Source organism: Rhinolophus sinicus, chromosome 15 (genome assembly GCF_057876585.1).
Source record: "Rhinolophus sinicus isolate RSI-liver-muscle chromosome 15, RSI-T2T, whole genome shotgun sequence".
NCBI lineage: Eukaryota > Metazoa > Chordata > Mammalia > Chiroptera > Rhinolophidae > Rhinolophus > Rhinolophus sinicus.
The window spans coordinates 37,543,309-37,564,651 of NC_142515.1; positions in this window are offsets into that span (position 1 = coordinate 37,543,309).

A 21,343-nucleotide genomic window follows, 5' to 3' on the forward strand; every position below is an offset into this window, starting at 1 on the left:
CCAAATAGAATTTCTGGAGATTAAGAACTCAATAGAAGAAAAAAATAATGAAATAGCCACCTTAGGAAGTAGAGTTGACCAGATGGAGGAAAGAATCAGTGACATTGAAGATACAAACCTGGATATGACATAGATGGAAGAAGAAAGAGACTTGAGACTTAAAAGAAATGAAAGAACTCTACAAGAACTTTCTGACTCCATCAGAAAGAGCAATATAAGAATAATGGGCATACCAGAAGGAGAAGAAAGAGAGAAGGAACAGAGAGCATATTCAAACTAATAGTTGATGAGAACTTCCCAAACTTGTGAAAAGAACTGGATCCTCAAATCCAAGACGCAAATAAAACACCTAATTACCTCAACCCCAACAGGCCTTCTCCAAAGCACTTTGTATTGAAGCTGTCTAAAATCAACAACAAAGAAAGAATCCTCAAGGCAGCCAGGGAAAAGAAGATGGTAACCTACAAAAGAAAGCCCATTAGATTATCATCAGATTTCTCAGCAGAAACTCTATAAGCCAGGAGGGAGTGGAACCAAATATTCAAACTATTGAAAGAGAGAAATTATGAGCCAAGAATAATATGCCCAGCAAAGGTATCCGTTAGATATGAAAGAGGAATAAAGACCTTTCCAGACATACAGAAGCTGGGGGAATTTTCTAATAAACAACCTGCACTACAAGAAATACTAAAGGATGCTATTTGACCACCATCAACAGGGACAATTTGTGGCAACCGAAACATAAAAAGGGGGAGAGTAAAGGCCTGAACCGGAATATGGGAATGGAGAATGTAAGCATGCTGAAGAAAATGGAATACTCTAAATATCAAACTTGCTTTTACATCAACTTAATGGTAACAACTCAAAAAAAAAAAAAATCCAGAACTGAAATATATTCTGTAATAAAGGAAGAAACAGAGGGATACATCAGAGAATACCACCACACAGAAATAATAGACAACAGCAAAAAGGTAAAAAAACAATGGAAACACAGTCTTACCAGAAAACTAAAGATAGAATGATAGGAAATCCTCACATATCAATAATCACCCTAAATGTAAATGGACTGAACTCACCTAGAAAAAGGCACAGAGTAGCAGATTGGATAAAAAAACTAAACCCAACCACATGCTGTCTCCAAGAGACACATCTCAGCTACAAGGACAAGCATAGACTCAAAGTGAAAGGGTGGAAATTGACACTCCAATCAAATGGTACCAGAGAAAATCAGGTGTAGCCATAATGATATCAGATGAAACAGACTTCAGGGTGAAAAAGATAACAAGAGACAAAGATGGACATTTCATAATGGTAAAGGGAACTATACAACAAGAAGACATAACAGCCATCAATATTTATGCCACCAATCAGGGAGCACTGAAATATACCAAGCAACTAGTAACAGAACTAAAGGGAGAAATTGACCAAAACACAATTATACTAGGGGAACTAAATACATCATTGACAGCTATGGATAGATCATCCAAACAGAAAATAAATAACGAAATAGCAGCCATAAATGACACATTAGGTGAAATGTATATAAATGACACTTCACCCTAAAACATCAGACTATACATTTATTTCTAGTGTACATGGAACATTTTCAAAGATAGACCATATATTGGTACATAAAACACACCTCAGCAAATTTAAGAAGATTGAAATCATACCAAGCATATTCTCTGATCACAAGGCTTTGAAATTGGATCTCAACTGCAAAAAGAAAGCAGGAAAACACACAAATACATGCAGATTAAACAACATACATTTAAAGAATGACAGGGTCAAAGAAGAAATTACAGGAGAGATCAAAAGATACATAGAAACAAATGACAATGAAAATACATCCTACCAAAATTTGGGGGATGCAGCGAAAGCAGTTTTAAGAGGGAAATTTATATCATTACAGGCCTATCTAAAGAAACAAGAGAAATCCCAGATAAGTAACCTCACGTCACACCTTAAAAAACTAGAAAAAGAAGAACAAATGAAACCCAAGGTCAGCAGAAGAAAGGAAATAATAAAAATCTGAGCAGAACTAAATGAAATAGAGAACAAAAAGACAATAGAAAAAATTAATGTGACAAAGAGATGGTTCTTTGAAAAGATTAACAAAATTGACAAACCCTTGGCTAGGCTCACTAGATAAAAAGAGAGAAGACACTAATAAACAAAATCAGAAATGAAAAAGGGGAAGTTATAACGGACGCCACAGAAATACAAAGGATCATCCAAGAATACCATGAAGGACTATATGGCACCAAATTCAGTAACCTAGAAGAAATGGACAAGTTCTTAGAAACATATAGCCTTCCTAGGCAGAATCATGAAGAACTGGAAAATCTAAACAGACCAATCATCAGTAACAAAATTGAATCAGTCATCCAAAACCTTCCCAAAAGCAAAAGTCCGAGACCAGATTGCTTCACTAGTGAATTCTACCAAACCTTCAAAGAAGATCTAATACCAATCCTGCTCAAACTCTTCAAAAGAATTCAAGAAGAGACAGTACTCCCTAACTCATTTTATGAGGCCAACATTACCCTGATACCAAAACCTGGCAAGGATAACACAAAAAAAGAGAACTACAGACCAGTATCTCTGATGAATACAGATGCAAAAATCCTAAACAAAATACTAGCAAATCGAATACAACAATGCATTAAAAAGATTATTCATCATGACCAAGTGGGGTTCATCCCAGGAGCACAAGGATGGTTCAACATACGCAAATCCATCAATGTGATACATCACATAAACAAAATAAAGGACAGAAATCATATGATTATATCAATTGATGCAGAAAAAGCATTTGACAAGATACAACATCCTTTTATAATTAAAACATTTAATAAAATTTGTACAGAAGGAAAATACCTTACTATAATAAAGGCCATATATGACAAACCCTCGGCTAATCTCATAAATAACGGTGAAAAACTGAACCCCTTTGCTATATGTTCAGGAATACGACAGGGCTGTCCCCCATCACCTCTGCTTTTCAACATAGTGTTGGAAGTCCTTGCCAGAGCAAACAGGCAACAAAAAGAAATAAAAGGAATCCAAATTGGGAATGAAGAAGTTAAATTGTCACTCTTTGCAGATGACATGATGATGTATATAGAAAACCGTAAAGACTTCACCAAAAAGCTATTAGAAACAATCAATGAATACAGTAATGTGGCCAGCTACAAAATCAACGTACAGAAGTCCATTACATTCCTATATACTAACAATGAAATCTCAGAAGAAGAAATAAAAAACAACAACAACAAAAACCCAATTCCTTTTGCAATTGCAGCAAAAAGAATAAAATACCTAGGAATAAACTTAACCAAGGATGTGAAAGACCTGTATGTTGAAAACTACAAGACATTTTTAAAAGAAACTGAAGAAGACACAAAGAAATGGAAAGACATTCCACGCTCATGGATTGGAAGAATCAACATAGTTGGTTAAGAAAATAATGGTTAAGAAAAAAAAAAAAAAAAAAAAAAAAGTACACTGGAACTAAAAAGAAACTTGAAATAAAACACATGGAGATTCCAAATTTTGTTTAGAAATAGCAAACTTCCCATTGAAGCACAGACTTTTCAAGGTATTTGAAAGAAAACAGTGTACTGATAATTGTAAAGTATTGTAATACCTATCCTCCAAGCTATTACTCTTACTATAAGTAGTTGCTATTGACAGTTTCTGAGAGCTTATTAATATCAAAAACAGAATCAAGGGATATGATAGATTCCATTTGTGTATAATAGCAAAATTCCTAGGAATTCTGATCACATTGTCATTGATTGCAAAGCTTTAAAACAAACACCACTTCGAAAGAGTATAGTTTGCCTCACAAATAACTTGTTTTTCATACAACACAAAGAAAATTAGCTTCCATATGGTTTCAACACTAATGCGAAGTGAATTCTCCATAAGTTATTCATTATGAATTACACAAACATTAATTAAGGGTTTCTAATAGTTTCAACGCATTAAAATAAGCACTAGAATTTAATCCCAAAGCTACACTTTCAACTACAGCAATTTCCTAATAGTGGAAAAGAAATATGAGAAAAGAAGATTTAAATAGCAGGCCATTTTAACTGTTTAATTCTTGGGAAACTACAAACCATAATGTTAAATTACACTGTAATACATAAGTTGTTTAGAGAGGATGATGTTGAATAATGTCTACTTTTCTGGATTTCACACACAGAATCATCCAATTATCTAACTTTTAATTTCTAAAGTGACATTTTGTCTGAGACGGACACAGATTTCATGATTCAACTGATATCTTCATGATGATTAACATGGCAACATTTTCTGGTTAAAGGGAGTTGAATTCCTCTCAGACTGAGTTTGTTTTATATATATATTTTTTACTTTGAAGCATATATTTTTAGTAAAATGTAATATTTTCTAATAATAAATAAACTGTTTTATTAATTTATCTCTGGTATTGATGTTTCTTTACCAGACAGCTTATTTAAGGTTTGTATGGACTAAAAAAACTGGATATGCTGATACTGTAATAGATGTTTTTAATACACGACTTCATGGTTTTTAATAAGTCTGAATTGTAGGAAATTTCCCCCCTATTATCTGCAATTTTACCCAGTCAACTGAAACAGCTTTCTTGTCAGAGAACTTGACAAAGACAAAGGGAACCAGAAAACACTGATGAGAACGCCGAGAGAAGCTTACCAAATCAATCCTTTAACACCGCTTATAACTACTGGGCTCACAATAGTAGATATAGCCGTGAACAATATACATATACTTTGAGAACTCAAGATGGAATAAATCACAGTCTAAATTGCAAAGAGGCCACTAGGTAGTGCATATAGGGAAATAAATGAATAACGCTACAAAGATTTTGAAAACTGAACTAACACTGGACCCAAAAGCCACCAAAAGTTGTTCAGAATTTGTAGGCTGAAATTAACCAGGAAGATTGTCTTCTAAATAAAAACAAAGGAAAACAATATATCGATATTCTACCCCAGGATTTATGCAAGATTTAGTGTCATAACATAATATGTAGCATGTCCAGGATACAATTCAAAATTATTCAGCACATGAAAAAGATGACAATCAACAGAGGCTAATGCCAAGATGGCATATATGTTGAAATTATCTGATAAATACTTTACAACAGCTATTTTAAAAAACATACAAGTAATGGTGAACACTCTTTAAATTAATGGGAATATAGTAATTCTCAAAACATGATCTTGAGTGTCTTTTCCATTGTTTATTATTCATTATTATGAGCTCTTTTAATTCATTAAAGGTTATTGAATTTTACTCCCACCTAAACAGCATTATTGAAATAATCAGGTGATGTTTCTTCCATATCAATAATTATAAAACCTTACTTTGAATATATTCAAAATAATGTGCTTTTGCACTTTGACCTATTAATTCATTTGAAACAGACATAAGGCAACGACATTATTGAGAAAATGTATAGTTTCCTCAAATGGGTAATTTGAAGGTATACTATTGTTTGACAGAGCCCTTTACATGTACAAACACTCTCACACATTCAAACATGCCTGGAGGTCAGGAGACAGATTTCTGTCCTTGTCTTGAACTAAACACATGGGAGGCCTTTGGAAACCACTTCTCTCTAGATTTCAGTCTCACCATCTATGCAAAGAAGTGTTCACACTGAAGAGCCCCCTTCAAGTACACACTTCCTACTCATTTAACAGGTTCAGATTCACACCCCCATCCTCCTTCAACGTGAAATAAGGCTGTAGTTTATTACCACTTCTATTTAATATTTTTAGAGAGGACTTTATCCACTCAACAAGGAAAAGGAGAAGAAGAGGAATAAAAAGAAATAACAGACATAAATATAAAGAATGAAGAATTAAGACAATATTAATTTGTAGATTACATGGTTACACATGTAGAAAATGTAAAGACCTCTACAAAAAGTGCCCTGCTAGGTGTTAAAAAGCAAATTCATCAAGTTCTAAGGTACAAGATCTATATCTATATATCTATATAGATACATATATCTATCTATATCTATATCTATCTATCTATCTATCTATCTATCTATCTATCTATCTATATATTAGTGAGGTATATTTCTTGACTCTAGGAAAAAATTAATATATTTGCATTAGAAATAAAAGTTATATTAAATTATAATAATTTTTGCAATAGCATCAAAATGCCAAATTCCTAGGAACAAATTTCACAAAAAATCCAAAAAACTCGTACACTTAAAACTACGAAACATTGCTGAAAGAAAATAATTAAGATATAGATATTTAGAGAAGTATGCCAAATTCATTGGTAAGAAGATTCAATATTGTAAAAACATCTATTCTTTGAAAATTAAGTTATTTCAGTATACCATTTTTTCCAGATATTCACAAGTCAATGCTAAAATTTAAAAATATATAGAAATATTTTTAAAACCTGTGTAAAGGTAGATGAAGTTGAGGGAATGAATGCTACATAAATGTGTCTTACTATAGAGCTACAAGAAAACTGTAGTATTGGCATAGTCAAAAAGGTAAATTAAACAAAAAAAACAAACCACATTCTATGGTTAAATATTCAACAAAAACACGAATTCAGCTAAATAGAAAGGAAAAAAGTCAACAAATAATTCTGTATCAACTAACTTTTCTTTAAGGAGAAAGGGTTAACTTTACATCATACTGTACACAAACATTAATAGACATAAATATGCAAGCTAAAATTACAGCGCCAAAAAGAAAACATAGAGAAATACTTAAGTAAACAATCATAAAAGAAAATACTGCTAAATCGACGTTCATGGAAAATAATCTACTTAACAAATGCCTGTTAAAGGAAATGAAAAAGCAAGTCTCAGACTGAGAAAAAAAACCAAAACATTTACTATAAACCTTTCTGACATAAACTTGTATTCAGAATATGTAAGAAAATCCAACAAGTCAACTGAAAAATGGGCAAAAAACTTGGACAGGCTCTATATAAAATATATATAATTGGCTAATCAGCATAGAAAAAGATGGTCAATACCATTATTCATTGGAATAATGTCAATGAATTCCACAATAAGATAGAATAATGCACCACCGCTATGGAAAAAAAGACTATGAGTAATAAGCAAATATCAGAAAATGTTTGATCTTTCATACATTACTGTTAGGAGTATAAATTTGTACAACATTGGAAAACTGACATTTTTAAATGAATTTATTTTATACTTCTTTATGATGCAGCACTTCCATCCTTATGTTACTATTTGTTTAAAAATAAAAACCTCCACAAAATGGACTGATTACAAAAATAGTCATCGCAGCTTTATTCATAAAAGCAGTATTTTGAAACAACTTAAATTCCCCTCACTGGAAATAAATAGGTTATGATATAGTCATATAACGTAATATCACTCAGATATTATAAGAAATGAACTACTGATTCTCACAACATGAAAATTTTTATTAAATGTTGCATGAAGGAACTCAAAGCAAAAGAATACAAACATATTAATTTCACGTACACAGCATTTAAGTAGTCTACAGAGATATAAATCAGAATAGTGATTGTCTCTGAGATGAGAAGAAAGGGGAGGGGGGATGAATTTCTAAAGTGAAGACAATATTCTATATCTTAATTGGTGCATTGCTTAAACACGTGTATACATTTGACACAACTCGTCAAACTGTCCTTAGCACATGGGCATGTCATGATAATGTGAGCATATCTCAATTTTAAAAATAAAAGGAAAAAAAAGAGTTAACACTGTTCATTTCTCTTTTTTTTTTTTTTTTTCATTTATTGAATTCTTATGACTGGTATTAAGCAGGTAGTCAGATCCTGCTGATTTGTTATTCTTACGTGACTGATACATTTAAAGTTCAATTTGTTGTCTTTGAAATGTGTCCAAGGACTTATCCTCCTGTGTTACAGTGTCCGTGACACTAATTCCATACTGCTCCATAAGTCTATTTACAGGCATCTCATTCCTACCTGTTCTTACCTATTGCTGAGTTCATTAGAAAGCTTTCTGTGCAGCATGCTTATTTTCTCTAATTTGGACGGGTGCTTCTCCAAGGACAAAGAGGAAAATTTTGAAATTATTCATAAATTATTTGAAGAGAATCTCCCATCTCTCTCTAGGAATCTAACTCTTTATTTTATAATAATATAAATGCATCTTCTATCAAACCATCTCTTCCAAAGCAACAAAATATTATTTTCTAACATTTTTGTCTCCCTTTCTAGAATATAACAGCCAAATTAATTTCCCCTTTCAAACTATTAATGGCTTGTGAAATTGGACTCAGTGAAATCGTCTAGACAAGTCACATAAACTTTTTTCTCCCACGAAGACTTTCCTCATTAAGTGCACTACTTGGTTTGTATTTCAGAACCACAGAGCACTATAGAGATAGGGGGTCAGGAAAAAGGGAGGAAAAAAAGAGGAAAAAAAAAAAAAAGGACTTCTATTAAAATGAAGAGAACTTAAATTAGAATAAGAAATTTTATGATAGCTATGAAGAATGCACAGACTTTTTATTTTTGAAAACGGCAATAAAATCCAGCTTTGATTATTTAAATGTCTTGCTTATGGAATAGCAAAAGAACTTTTATGTGCTTCTTTATTCATGTTTTCACTATCGATGTATATTGTAAAGTGATACATTAAAGCATTTTCATTTTATAAGTATAAAAACAATTGAGGTACAATAAAAAGTTATCAGAGGAAAAATATGGCTCACATCAGCAGCACATTTCACATTAGTACACTCATCTGGAATGAGGACTTTTCCTCCCTAATTTGCACAATTTCATGCAAATCAAATGAATATTAAGCAGAATGGTCAACTTGTAGATTTCCGTGTTAATCACTGGAAGATTGGGAAGCTTAGATACAATTTTATCTGAATAAGTATTTCATATAAAAGCCAAATTGCATTTCAAAACATATTTCACAAGCTACCAGCTAGGAAGACCTTTAATAAGTGGCCGGCATCTCTAAAATGAGCCATTGCTCCTAGTTATAAATAATCCAACTGGATAACGCTATTCCTAAGAATGCAGAAATGAACCAAATCAAACTCTTTCCAGAAAAGCTTTCACACAATCTGCCAGGGTGTAAGGAGCAAGGAAGGCTGCTATTGTAGAATGTTTTTAGCATGCCTCCTATTCTATCTCACTTGATCCAGGTGAGAAAATAGGAAACAAAACAATTGTCTGTTATCTTAATTGCTTTTAGTGTTATGTTGACTCTCTCTACCCCTGGAGCTATTTCAGTGTGGGCAGTGAAAATGCCATCAGTTAACATCTTACCCAGTGGCATCAACTTGAACACTGACATCTTCCTTTTGCATTCTGTCCGCTCTGCACACTCCACAGGAGACAAGGGATTCTGAATGGAAATGCTGGCACCACCTGACGGATGTTGTCAGAGCTCACCAGTGTGAAGTGCATTGCTACTAATGATCATGCCACGGACTGCCAGCAGGATATTATTAACGGCACTGTCTGAGGTCGCAAATCTCTGGCATATCAATTAGCAGAAGTATACACTATCAATTTTATACTCCAAATTAAACATAAAAAAAGAGAGAATCTTATAGGAGGCACAGGGCGATTTTCTGGATGTTCTGAATGCTTAGCATCAGTGTCTTCTTTGTTTTAGATTAAAATTACAGTAAAATTACTCAAACTAGTCTGTCTCCTCAAATCCATTTAAGGATACTGATAGGGTGATGTTAGGAGCAGGCTGGGGGGTGACTTAAAGGATCCTTGTAATAACTTAAAGAGATTATCTCTCCCTCTTTGGAAGGTGCCTGCAGATAAGGGCACTTAAGAGTTCATAATAACTTTGCTCAAATGGCCTCCTTCTCAGGTACATACTACAATCATGTGTGCACAAACTACACACACATACCTGCAATTCACTAACTACCTTCTGTATTTCAGATACAGTCCCAGGTTCCGTGATAGGAATCAAATGAATAAGGCAAGACACTGCCGCTTAAAGTTTACAATGGGGTTTTTACTTTTTTACTCAAAAATCAATTAGTCGAAACAACCAAAGTTAAACCATTTCAATGACACCTCTCTCTGACCATGGACTTATTTTTGCATATTGAATTAAAAATTTCAATTCAGAAATCCCTCCATTACACAACATGATATGCTTTTGAATTTATTAGTGATTGTTTACATACCAAAGTTAATCTTTGGATATTATGAGAGAAAGAGTAATGGCTACTATTTACCTAACATTAATTATGCGCAGAGTATTATGGTTATAATACATAATTCATTCGTTTAGTAACAATTATTGAGTTTCTACTCTTCACAAGATACTAAGCTTTGCTGAAGAAACAATGCTGAACAGGAGAGAAAGCTCATTTCTACAAGCTGCATATATTCAGGTTGGGGAGGATATATTTATAAAATAACAAATGACAAGGTAGAGAGAGATAAGAGCTATAGTAAAAATAAAATATTGCAATAGGCTAGGAGCGTGTATAGTATTATATGAAAATCCTCCATGTTTTCATTCCAAATTTCCAAATGAGCAGAATTATCATGTATTTCCCTCATAGAGTTTTTCACTCCTCCTAAAGTGCCAAATAAGAAGGCTTTATTCAGTTAGAGGGGATTAAGTCCATCCACCATAACCAACTGTTTCTGCTGTAAACAAGTTAAATCTCTGGCTACCTCTTCTACTTTCCTGACTCAATGGAATGATAAAGGGTATGGAAAAATTAAATCCCCAAAAAATACTTTCAATTGTGCTCTTAGTGTTTTTATTCTATTTTATGACATTTTAAATATTAAAGCTGATAGCTACAGAAGTTCAATCTTCATTATGTAATCTGAGTTTCTTTTGCCTCTTTTTGTGGGGAAAGGGGAATTTATAACATTGAAGTGTAATTACAGTGAAGAAAGTGCCAGATTATGATTTCAATTTGACCCCTCAGAGTTTTAGAATATGTTGGTTGTCAATCTTCATCCTTAGTGATGTTATATGCTTGTTTTTAAGTCTTTCTTGATATATATATATATATATATATATATATATATATATATATATTAGAAGTATAGTATTAGAAACTGAATTACTGATCTAGAATCCTATTTTCTAGTTCAAAATACACACACAGAGAAATATGCGTGCATGCACACACACACACACACACACACACACACACACACACAAACTATTTCCTCTTAAGGAGAAGGATGTACAGATAAGAGAGGCACAGTATTTTAGTACTTAATCACTTGGGATTTCTTAATCAGAAAATCCTTATTTCAAATCGTAGTTCTGCTACCTCCATTCTTCTGCTACCTCCTTTTTCTTCATTTTCCTGCTCTGTAACATAAGATTTAAGACAACATATAGATTGTAAGGATACAATGAGGTAATCTGTATAAAGTATTTTGTCCAATGTTTAGCAGAGTAGAGATTCAATAAACATTAGCTTTTTTATTACTTAAGTATAGTAAAATCTATAAGTGTGTTTTTAAAATTGAAAACTATTATATAAATGTAAGGTATTCTGGATAGCAAAAGTGGAGTAAAGTAATGCAACTTTCACTCATCCAGACAGGCATGCATGCATGCAGGCATTTCATTCATTCATTCATTCAACTGAACCTGATGCCCTGGAATGCATAGCCATAATATATAAGGTAGAGGAAGCCTTAACTTCAGCCATAGGAATTCAGAAGAGATCACTGTACTCATCTTAATAATGATTTTTAGAAGCTAAATTTAAAGTACAAAGTGATAGTTGTAAAAATCTTATCAGAGATCTACAAACATAAAGAAATTGAAATAAAATAAACTTCAGAAAGCAACAAGCATTCCGTATGAGAGAAGAGGCTCAATGACTGTCCTCATTCCTGGAAGATTTGTGAGGTAAAGAAATCTGCCATAAAATGGTGTATGGCAAAATCACCCAAACTGTTAAGGAACTTTGAACTGCCACATGTGAAATACCATTATAGATTAGAATCCTGAGGAACCACATTAATAAAGTGAACCACATTATTAAAAATGAAGAAGAAAAACTATCAATGAAGAATTCTATATCCAGTGAAATTACCTTTATAAATAGGAAAGCAAACTAAAGCTATCTGCAGACAGGTGATGAGATAATTTGTTTCCACAGACTTATACTTCAGGAAATGCTAACAGAATTTCTTTGGTTGAAAAGAAACAATGCCTGATGAAATACTGGACTACAGGAAAGAATGGAGAACATTAGTAAAGGTATATATTTAGGTAAAAATAAATAAGAATATTGACTTTTTAATGCAGAAAGTATACCACTGTCTTGTGACATATATATATGTAAAATAAAAGACACATATAATTAAAATACAAAAACTACAGGGTGGGAAGGGAATAAACAGAATTATATAGGTGTATGTCCTTTACCTGGTTCACATAGTATATTTGATGGTAGAATATGATACCTTAAAGATGCATATTGTAATTTCTCCAGCAATGACTAAAGAGGAATACACTAAGGTATAGTTACGTGTGTGTGTGTGTGTGTGTGTGTGTGTGTGTGTGTGTGAGAGAGAGAGAGAGAGAGAGAGAGAGAGAGAGAGAGAGAGAGAGAGAGAGAGAGAAATGTAATAATTAATACTATATATTTTGGAATTAATCACAAAATAAGCAGGAAATAAGTTATAGAAAAAGAAAGAAACAAATGGTATCAATTCAAAGCAAAAGGCAAGAAGAGATTTAAAACAATTATATCAATAATTATACTGAATATAAGTGAACTCCACAGTATAATGAAAAGATACACAATAGCATGCTATATTTATTTAAAACAAAAATCCATAAAAAGCAAGATCTATATCCCACTTACAAGAAACAAACCTAATTCAAAAGGCAAATAGTTTCAAAGTAAATGGGTGAAATAAATATACCACAGAAACACTAAGCATAAGAAAACCGGTGGAGTAACATTGATAAACATTAATATCAGAAAAAAAATACCTTTAAGTTAAAGAACACTACTAATGATATAGAGGAACATTTTATAATGGTAATCAAAGAAGTACCCCTCACAAAAAGAAAATGAAAACACTACATTGTGCATATATAACAAGATATCTTTAAAAATTTTGGAACAAAATTGACAGAACTTAAAAGGAAAATTAGACAAACCCATGGTCCAGTTTGTATTATTTCTACACTCTGTCTTAGTAATTGATAGAATAAGCAGAACAGAACCAACAAAGTTACAGAAGGTATCACAAGTGACCTAACTGACATTTATAGACCACTACACTTACAGAAAATGAATACATAAACCATGAACAGGGGAATATATTTTCAGCATGTATATCACACAAATGCTTTCTATCCAGAATACACAAAGAACTCTTTCAACTCAAGAATAAGTTCATAATCCTTTCACAATGTGTACGTATATCAATCATCACATTGTACACTCTAAATATCTTACAATTTTATTTGTCAGTTATACCTCAATAAAGCTAAAGAAAAAATTCACAGACAATTCAATAAAAAAGGTAGGAAAATTTAGACAAACACTTCACAAATATGGTAGACAGATGGCCAATGAGCCCATGAGAAAATGATTATAATAATTTATAGGAAAAAGACAAAACTAATAAATTTAAAAATTGGGCATGGAGTTAAACAGACTATTACAAAATAAGGTAATGACTCACCAATAGACATGAAAAAAAGATATTCAACATGAATGATTAGCAAGCAGGAAATATTAATTAAAATCACAATGGAGAACTGACTTTGGGTAGTGAATACACAATGTGATATATAGATGATGTATTACAAAATTGCACACCTAAAATGTATGTAACTTTACTAACAACTGTCACCCCAATAAACTTTTAAAAAGCAAAAAACAACATGATACAGTTAATTAAATCAGAATTCAAGTATAAAAAAAAAAGAAACACAATGAGATACTACTTTAAACCTGCTGGAGTAACTTAAATTAAAAAAAAAAAAAAAAGATTGGCAACACTAAATGTAAAGATGTGAAGTAACTGGAAATCTCATAACTTGCTGGTATAAGTGCAAAATGGTACAACCACATTGCAGAACCCTAGAGTGTTTTAAAATGAAGTTAAACATATATCTGTGCTATGACCCACAGATATCACTAGGAGGTATCATAGGTACCCAGCGGTACATGGTTTGAAAAGAAAAGTCATATCCTCACTCTTCGGACTTTGGAGGGGCTTAAGTGTTTGGACTTGTATTGGTATTGTGAATCCTATAAAAATGCTAATTTATATTAGTAATTGATGGTTTTAATAAACTTATTGGTAATGATATGTTAGTTAAATGAATATTTTAGGGGTAAGTACAATAGATATTTGTTGTATTATTTTGGCAATTTGGGATTTTGCTATTACAAAGAAGAGTAAATTGATAAAACTCATATGAAATATTAAACATGCATAGTAAGTAATCTTGTGAATTCAATTGGAAACTCAGAGGATGCAGTAAATATAGTGATTAGATTAAGAACCATCACGATTGGAGTTATATTCATTTTATCAGTGATTTGGAAAATACCACAGTCATTTGACCAACGACTCCAGTTTTCTGCTTATAATTTTGATCATTCTTTCTTGCATTTTTAATATTCTACAAATATACTGTTTCTGAACATGTAATATCTTTGGATTCTAAGTCAATGTTTTCCAAACCTATCTTTACCATCTGGGAAGCCTTAGAGCAATACTGTTTCACAGAGTCTGCCCCCAGAAATCATGTTTTAATAAGCCTATATTAGGGTATAGGGAACAAAATTTTAATAGCTTCCTGCTTCCTATACAATTACATTTGATGGTTAGACGGTTTTCTCCTTAGCTAGATCAATCATAGAACCACTGACTAAAAACTATCTTGGTTTAGTTTGCTGCATCTAAACCTAAAGTATTTTATTAATTCTGGATTACTGGAATATTTTCTTACTGGAAGAAAGGAGATTAAGCGGCTATACTAGATGGCTGAGTGACATTCTAATCTGGCTCCATGTATAATATATTGAGACTATATCTCAGAATGTCTAGTGTATCAATAAAGGGTTGGCACCAATATTTTCTTTCCTGTTTCAGAACTGATACTAAGGGAAGTAAGATTCAAGGTAAACAAACGTTGTCCAGTAACTTGAAATATCAAAGAAAATGAGTTTTCTTCCATTATTATACTATGAGTCCCAACACTCTGCTCTTTTGGATATGGAATCATGAAATCATCTTTTCCCTCGATGATTAGAGAAGTTACAGATCTGGAGAGTGAAGAGGGAAACAGATGCCAAGGTGTCTGCCTCTGTAATAGAGATCATATGAGTCAGAGTTATACCTGGGGCTCTCTGTAGAACTTTGGATTGATCCTAAACTCTAACAATACATCATCATTGTAAACTAGAGATGTCTCAAAGAAAACTGGAGAAAAACAATTTACAAAAAATAAAATAACGATGGTAACTATGCTCATGAAAAGTGGTTCACAGTCATGAACCATAAAGTAAATACAAATTAAGATCACAATGGGGTCGTATTGCATGCCTAGCTGATGTCTAAAACAAAAAGTAGGATAACACCAAATGATGGTGGGAAACTGGAGAAATTGGATCACTTATACATTACTAGTGGTAATAAAAACGTAAACTATAACAGTCATTGTAGCATTTTGGCAGTTTCTTAAATAACTAAAAATGTAATTACCATCTGACCCAGCAATTGCGGTCTTGGGAATTTATCCCAAAGATATGGAAATTTATGTTCACATAAAAACCTATACATAAATATTCAGAGAAACTTTGTTTTTAATAGCCAAAAACAGGACATAATTCAGATGTCTTGCCATGGGTAAACTTACCCAAACTATGGCACATCCATACCATGGAATACAACTCTATAATAAAAAAGGACAAACTACTGATATAAGCAACAATTCAGATGCATTTCCAGGGAATTATACTGAGTGCAAAAAGTCAGTCTCAAAAGGTTAAATGCAATTTGATTCCACTTACAAAATATTTTTAATGACATTTTTAATGAGGAATAGATTATTGGTTGCTACCGTAGGAGTTAGAGATGGGAGAGATCTAAGAGGGAAGTTGATGGGGTTTTACAAGGGAAACACAAAAAAATGCCTGTGATGAAATTGTTTCGTATATTGACTGTGGTGATGGATATATGAAACTATACATGTGACAGAATTATATAGAACTAAATACACACACACACACACACACACACACACACAGAGTAAAATAGATGAATTTTGCATACAGTTATTTTATTATATCAATGCCAATATCCTGTTGTGACACTATGCTACAGTTTTACAAAATCTTACCATTAAAGGGAAATGGGTAACATGTACATGGGATTACAACTACATGTGAATATATATTCTCTCAAAAAATTACTTTTAATATTTCAAAAACATTTCTCAAATCTAAAAGATAGACATTGTTATGTTATAATTGTGATCTAAGTGCTCCCCAAATCAGATAAAAATTAATCCACACAAGAGTTCATTAACATGAAATTTCCGAACTCAGGACAAAGAAAATATGTTTTCTTTGGGGTCCATCAATGAATGAATAAAGAAGAGGTAATGCACACACACACACACACACACACACACACACACAGACACACACACCATGGAATAAATGGAGTACTACTCAGCCATAAAAAATGGAATCCTGCCATTTGTAACAATATGGATATACCTTTTGGGCATTATGCCAAGTGAAATAAATCAGAGAAAGACAAATACAAACCATTTCATTGATACATGGAATCTAAACAAACAAACAAACAAAACAAAAGCAAACAAAGCAACCAAGCAAATCAAAACAAACACCAAGCTCAAAGATACACATTACAAATTGGTGGTTTCCAGAGGGTAGGGAGGTGGAGGGTGGGTAGGGAAAATGGGTGAAGGGGGTCAAAAGCTACAAACTTCCAGTTATAAAATAAGTCATGGGGGTACAGCATGGTGACTAGAGTTAATAATACTGTATTGCATATTTGAAAGTTGCAAATAAATCTTCAAAGTTTTCATTACAGGAAAAAAAATTATAACTATGTATGGTGATGGAATGGTAACTATACTTATTTGGTGATCATGTCACCGTTTATACAAATATCGAATTATGTTGTTTACCTGACACTAATATAATGTTATACATCAATTATAGCTCAATTAAAGAAAACCCTACTAAATTATATCACTTCTGAGATGATAAAAAGGTCCTCTTCCCCTTAAGTATATCATTCAGACTGCCTGAAGTGCCATCATTAGGCATCCTGTATTTGGGAAACAGGATAAAAATAAAATGTGAATTTAAAGACTGCACCCTGCTGTGAATTATTTGTTATCTTGCTAAAAACAAGGTCATTATAAGTACCAGAAGGATAGAACAAATTATTTAAGTATAAGTAGAAAATTCCCCAAAGCAAGATTCCTAATTTCACATATTTTCAACGTTGTTTCCAGCCACATGATAAAGGACTATCAGACATACTCTCAATACTTCTGAGGAAATCTAGAATCTCAGTCTCAAATAAGAATTAGCAGTGCAAAGTACTCCCAGGCCAGATTTAATTGTTTAGATTCTCTTACAGGTAATGACATAGAAACTCCTGAGCTCCTAAAAAATTATCTAAGGATGGAGAATTTAGCATTTCAGAAATTAGAAAGGTAGAAATGAGGTTGTATTCTGGCTTTTTTCTTCTGTTTTGTTTTTGTTTCCTTTCCAGGAGTAACGCTTAAGAATATCTGTAATTACTCAGCTGCTATGCATATATCCTCTTTACTTTCTTTCGCCATCAGAATGGCTGGAATGGGGAAAAAAAGAGAGAGAAAGAACAATATGTGGAACAAAGACAACAAACACACTTACCTTGTGTTGCCACTTCTCATTCTATGCCTTGGGAGAACTATTAATCCATCTCTGCTCTGGTTCCTACTGAACTGTATTCAGCGGCACAATCCTTATCAACATATTGACAAGGAACCCCCTGCCAGGGAATGTTGGTGCCAAAGAGATTAAATAGTTTTTCTACTTCTGCTCAGGTAGGAAATTTGACTGAAATCTAACACTGACATCTACGAATAGTGTATTATTTTTTGGGGCAGTAAGTTTAGTCAACACTGTACTTCCTTCACTTCCAACACAAAAAGATAGCAGAAGTTCATGTGGACTTAAAAGTACCGGCATCTTTTCCTTGCAATATATTAATGAATAAAAGGAATATTAATTATTAACAATAAATAACTTTGGGAGAACTGTGGTAAGTAATTTCATGGATTATATCAAGTTTTACTTATAAGAATAGTATGAAAGAGATATCTGCATTTACAGATGGGAAAACCTCATATAAGAAATGATTTGACTTTGTGGGAAAAAACATAGATATTGAGTGGTAGAATCATGATACAAATTTGGCCAATCTAAGTCCAAAGCTTTCATTTTTATGATTTTGGGTTTTACTAACTGTTGTTCTGAAAATATCCTGATTAATGTTGTTAAATACTGTCCTCCTCTCTCTAATATTTATATATTTCTATAGTTTCTTCAGTAAAAAAAAAAAAAAAAAAAAAAAAAGAAACCAAAAAAAAAAAAAAAAAAAATGATCTTTACCTGACTTTTATAACTGAGGAATTGAAAACAACAAAAAACAAAAACATGCTTTTAAACACAGAGCTATAGAGGTGAAATTTCTCATTTAATGCCTGATCTCAAAAGTGCTATTTTCTAAGTAGGATTATGAATGCTAGAATTCTGTTCAATAAAACATTTATTAGGCCAAGGTGATTGATGCCACACTTGCTCTTCATATAAAACACACTGCACAGGAAAACAGATAAATAAAATGGATTGTAAACACGGCTCCATACAGACAAATCAAATAAGTGACAAAATAATAGAGTGAGGACACCATGAAAATAAAGAATGGATTGAATGAAGGGCTTTATCTTTTATTTATACTGATGAACAAATAAAGCAGGCTTTATATTGAGAGATAAATTATCTTGAAATAAGTGATGATCAAAGAAAAGCAATAATTAATAATTATTATGCTTTTAGAAGGATGAGATGAGCTTTTGAAGTGTAAGTGACAAAATAAGGGTACTGAAGATTTTGGTGAATTTGACAATCCACAAAGTCACCTTAAGTTTGAACTTGAAACTATATTCATTCTGAATCACTGAGAGTATCAACTCTAAAAACGATTATAAATACTGGATTGCAATGTTATGTTTTTCAGGAAACATTGGGTTAAGGAAGATATTAAAATGGGCAACATTTGCTTTGCTTCTCGAAATCAAGTTTTTGTTTGTTTTTTTAATCTCACAAATAGGAAAATCTTCTAGAGATAATTAATTACACTTGATAAAAATTACGTATGGTAAAGAACAATAAGAAAAGCTAAACCCTGATTTCATTAGTTGACATATTACCATTTGTTCCAAAATGTCCCCTACTATTTAAAAGAGAACCACACTGGCTTGATGACTATATCAGCATGTTAGCCCTTGTTTTTCAAAACAACATATAGACACACAGAAAGATTTGAGGGGAAATATTTAATTTGGGTCATTGACATGCAGTGGGGAAGAAATATTATAAATTGGATATTCTTTGTCCGTCTGGAGTCCATTAAAGTCTATAAGAATGGTAAAATTTTGCCAGCAGGTAGAAAATGTTTCTAATCTATTTCTAAAAGTATGAAAGGACAAGCTCGGGTCTGTAAGCTCAGATTGATACAAGAGGTTAAACTCTAAAGCTAAATGGTAACCTCTTATAGGAACAGCATAATCTCAAATAATAATTAGAAAAAAAACAGCTTTCAGAACAAGCCTTTCTTTGGATGTGTCCAATATTTAGAAACTTGTTATTTCATTTTTTAAGCAATTTGGGAAGTATCAGAGACTGATAGAGAAGGGGTAACACAGAAAGGCTTATTGGAGCCTAGAGCGAGATGTAACAGCTAGATATGTCTGTGAGAATAGTTCTTCTGTTAGTCTCTGAGGGCTCTGCTGTTTTGTATTTAGGGACATAGAGCTTGTTCTTCTATATTGAAATAGCCTATGAACACACAATGTGATATACAGATGATGTATTATAGAATTGTACACTTAAAGCCTATATAACTTTACTAACCATTGTCACCCCAATAAACTTTAATTTAAAAAAAAGAAATAGCCCATGTTAATGTCCTCTCACACCTATATGTGCTACTATATTTGGGAATGACCCTTTGGTGGTATGTCGTAGCTTACCGGGGGTTCAGGTTTAAAAGGTGACTTAAGACTTGGTTACTAGGACCCCTCTGATCACCACAAATATCTGCCGAGCACTAGAAGGTTCTCAAGCACATGAAGTCCAGAGAAATAGCTTAGAAAAGGTATTCTGAAATTAGAACTTCATATTAATATATCTTTTCAGCAAAGTAGAAATTTGAGGTCACCTAGAATTAGGCAATATATTGGGAACCTAGAAATCATATAGGTTGAAAGTGGTCAACATAATGTGTTTCAAAACAACTGTTCAGTGTTACACACAGCAGTGCCAAAGCACCACTCTCTATACCTCAGGATATAGTTCTCAGCACTCCTTGCTGAACTGATTTTCATCCAAATTCTGCTCCTTGGGAAACCAAAGCTGGAAGTTTTCCCCAGGCCAAATAGAAATACAAGAAATTTTTGCATTCTCTCATTTGACTCATCAACCTCACATTGCTTTTTAGGTCTTTTCTCTTTTGTGTGTTGTCTTCATTCTCTGTGGTATTCTTATCTGGCATTGAAAATCCCAGCTGTAAACCAGTTGTCAGGAAAAAGCTGAACCCTGCGTCTCTGAATTTCCAATATCTTTTTCTTTCTCTTACAGATAGCATTTGTGGTGGAGAGGACAGGCAAGGGCGTTCGTTAATAATATTCATTAAAACAGATTAGCTTTTAGATGACAATTTAAATAATGTTATTTCATTTACATGAATACCTAGTTTCATTGCTGAAATATGAATATGAATAGAACAATGCCTTATTAAAGATGAATGGCCTCTAATGCAGAATGGTGAAATGCTATTGTAAAGTTGTCTTTCATGAAAGTCTGAGGGTAGTCTAAAAAAATAAAAAACAGATTGATTACAGCGAAACTTTCTAAGTGACAGTTTCCAGTAATACTATTGCAGACACAGAAGTTGGATATCTAATGAAATTACCCAACTGCCCATTTTCTCTTTTAATGTTGATACCAAAAGCATTATTTTCTTTAATAATTTGATTTCCCTTGTATGTGTGATCTGGGCTATCCTT